At 42.8% G+C, this 3,560-nt stretch overlaps 1 pseudogene; it reads left to right on the top strand.

Moving 5' to 3' along the window:
- The first annotated feature begins 1,461 nt into the window (after positions 1–1,461).
- Positions 1,462–2,845, top strand: LOC102496132 (importin subunit alpha-1 pseudogene; annotated as a pseudogene).
- The last annotated feature ends 715 nt before the right edge of the window (positions 2,846–3,560 follow it).

Genomic DNA, 3,560 nt, shown 5'->3' with positions numbered 1-3,560 from the left:
CCTCTTTTCTTTTTTAAAAGATGTTTTACTAGAAGAATTGATGTATTGATTCAACACAATGTATTAAGTTTAAAAATATGCGAGGCTTAAATTTTATAATAATGGTATTTTCAAGGTGTATGTAGGAATATACATTAATCAGAATGCATTCAACATTTTGCCTTCATGCCATATTTATTTAACATGTTTTCTAGTGTCCATATCAACTTATCTCTCTCCTTCCCATTCTTTGATATTTTAAAATATATTTTTAAAATTAATGAAAGTTTGAGGTACTTGGTAATTCTTTTATGTTCTAACTTAATAGTAACATTAGAAGCAAGGTGTCAGATGACATTCTCGTATGCCTAATTCCTAACAGTTTGAGAAGGGTGACATAAAAGGAAAACACGAGCATGCATGTCAGGAAACATGACTGTTGCCCCTGCTGGCCACTAACTAGTGGTGTAGACAAGTCACTTTCATTTCCTTAATTTGGCATCAGTGCAACGATCTCTTTACCTCAAATGGACACATGGGAGAAAATCCACACCAGGAGTAGAATTCCAGTAAAGTACGGTCCCTATTCCTAGGATCAGAGAAATTTTGGCTGGATGCAGCAGCAGAGATACTGCATTTTAGAAGACTTGGAGGGATTTGCAGTAACCTAACTCAGGAGACAGGTGCTTTCTGGCCAGTAAATCAAGAAAGCTCTGCCATGCCATTCACAGGAGCTCCCTGAGTGAGGTAAGGAATCATAGAATGGTGATGGGGGTGGAAGGACTGTGGGGACGTAGAGTCTCTTACTACCAGGTCTATCTCTCATAGAATTTGCAGAATCCTGGGGGCCTCCTGGGGCCAAATAACTTAGAAGAGAGGTCTGATCTTTTGTTGTTCACATTGTACTTCCTGCTATATAATATTCCTGTTGGGAGCTGGTCCTCCATGGGGATGTGGGGACAGCCTTAAAGATGCTCTTCACAGCTGTCCTGCCTGCTAATTGGAGATTTCATGCAGGCATTCTTGCTGCTTTCTTAGAAGCTGTAAAGCTTAGTGTCTAGTCTCCCCTCATTTCCAGTACCATGACCTTGTATCAAAATGAAATTTCTTGGGAACCAGCAGTTAGCATAATGGCTATGTCGCTGGACTCCCACATAGTCGACGGCGGTTTGCGTCCCGGACCCGGTGGCTTAAAACTCACGCCGGGCTCGTGTGCGTGCGTGCCCAAGATCCTGGGAGGAGAATGGAGGAGAAGGGATTGCAGCATGACCATCCCCCCTGGGGGGTGATCTCTCGCTTTCTGTCTGTCTGTCTGTCTCTGTCTGTCTGGCGAGCGCATGCGCCCTATAGTGAAAAACCTCTAAAAAGAAAAAAAGAAATTTCTCAGCAACATTGAGAAATATTCATAAAAGAATGTGACATTTTTGTGTGTTAGTATTATGGAACCAGTCAATACTTTAAAAGTGTATTTTCTAAATTTTCTATAATTGGTCCATTGATGACATTGTCAAAGGCATAAATGGCACAATTTGGAAAGCCAGCTCCAGGATACTCAAGCAGCCTGGAAGCTGGTTTCTAGGGACAAACAGTCCTCCCTCACCTTCCCATAGACAACATCATCCTGGCTGGGTTGATTCCAAAACCGTGTGTGCTTTTTGGGCAGAAATGACTGTAGTCCCACCCAGTTTGAATCTGCATGGGCACTCACTAGCATTGCTTCTGGGACGTCAGAACAGACCAAGGCTGTGGTGGACGGAGGCGCTATCCCAGCATTCATTTTTCTGTTGGCCTCTCCCCACACGCACATCAGTGAACAAGCTGTGTGGGCTCTAGGAAACACCGCAGGGGATGGTTCAGTTTTCCGGGACCTGGTGATCAGGTATGAGCAGTTGACCCGCTGTTGGCTCTCCGTGCAGTTCCTGATATGTCGTCGTTAGCCTCTGGTTACTTACGTAACCTTACCTGGACACTTTCAAACCTCTGCCACAACAAGAATCCCGCACCCCTACTATGTGCTGTTGAGCAGATGCTTCCTACTTTAGTTTGTCTTCTGCATCACGATGATCCCGAAATACTAGCAGACACCTGCTGGGCTATTTCCTACCATACTGATGATCCGAATGAACGGATTGAAATGGTTGTGAAAACAGGAGTTGTGCCCCAACTTGTGAAGCTTCTAGGAGGTACCGAATTGCCTATTGTGACCCCGCCTTAAGAACCATAGGTAACATTGTCACTGGGACAGATGAACAGACCCAGGTGGTGATAGATGCTGGAGCACTCACCGTCTTCCCCAGCCTTCTAACCAACTCCAAAATGAATATTCAGAAGGAAGCTATGTGGACAATGTCCGACATCACCACCGGTGGGCAGGACCAGATCCAGCAGGCTTTGAATCACGGGTTAGTCCCGGTCCCTGTCAGCGTGCTCTCCAAGGCTGAGTTGAAGACACAGGAGGCTGTATGGGCTGTGACCAACTACACAGGGGGTGGAACAGTGGAGCAGATTGTGTACCTCATCCACTGTGGCATATTGAACCGCTGATGAATCTCTTAACTGCAAAAGATACCAAAATTATTCTGGTTATCTTGGATGCCAATTCAAATATCTTTTAGGCCAAGAAGCTCGGATAAACTGAAAAACTTAGTATAATGATTGAAGAATGTGGAGGCCTGGATAAAATCGAAGCTCTCCAAAGCCATGAAAATGAGTCTGTGTATAGGTCTTTATCAAACATGATAGAAAAGTATTTCTCCATCGAGGAAGAGGAAGATCAGAATTTGCGCCAGAAACTCCCTCTGACGGCCACACCTTCCAAGTGCAGATGGACCTCCTAGGGCCCTTAACTTTTAGATCACACAGCTGAGGCACAGAGGTGTTTGTCATGTGCTATGTTTGGTATAAGTTTGTCTTACTGTTTCTCTACCAAGAACTCTTTTTAAATGTGAAAAAAAAAAATGCATCATGACTTTTCCAATGACCCCGTATTTGGCAGAATTACTACAGATCAGGTTGTCCCCTTAATCCTTGGGGTTTAAGCAACAGGATGTGATGTCAGCTGTTACTTTGCTGCTCCAGGCTCAGAGAAGTTGTTTTTAAAAGGTGTGTTTTTCATCTGCTAAATTCAACTTGCAATATTAGGGATAATATTTGATTATATATTTCACATTTTACAGGTTTTCAAAGTGTCGCAATTTGCATGCTTCCATTTAATATTCATAATTTTGTGAAGAAGATAAGACCATTACTAACTCCGTGTTATAGACGAAAAATAAGGTCTAGAAATATAAAGTGTGAGTAATGTAGTCTGGCTAGTCAATGGTAGATGAGGTTTTAAAATTTCTGGGTGTGCCACAAATTATTATGGATTACACAGAAATGAAGGGAACACATTAGACAATGTGATTAATTTTTTTGTAGACAAAAACAGGATAGTTTCAGAGACTGATGGATCTCATCCTGGCTGGCTAAATAGGGAAGGAGTCTGACTGAGACATGGTAACAGTAACCTTCATTACTCTATTTTTAGTCAAATGACAGCATCTTTCTTCTTAGGATTGGAGTTGGACCACAGGTAGCAG

This window comes from Tupaia chinensis, unplaced genomic scaffold (assembly GCF_000334495.1).
Source record: "Tupaia chinensis unplaced genomic scaffold, TupChi_1.0 Scaffold146687_1, whole genome shotgun sequence".
NCBI lineage: Eukaryota > Metazoa > Chordata > Mammalia > Scandentia > Tupaiidae > Tupaia > Tupaia belangeri.
The sequence above is the reverse complement of the archived record's forward strand: the minus strand, read 5'-3'. Positions and strand labels throughout refer to the sequence as shown.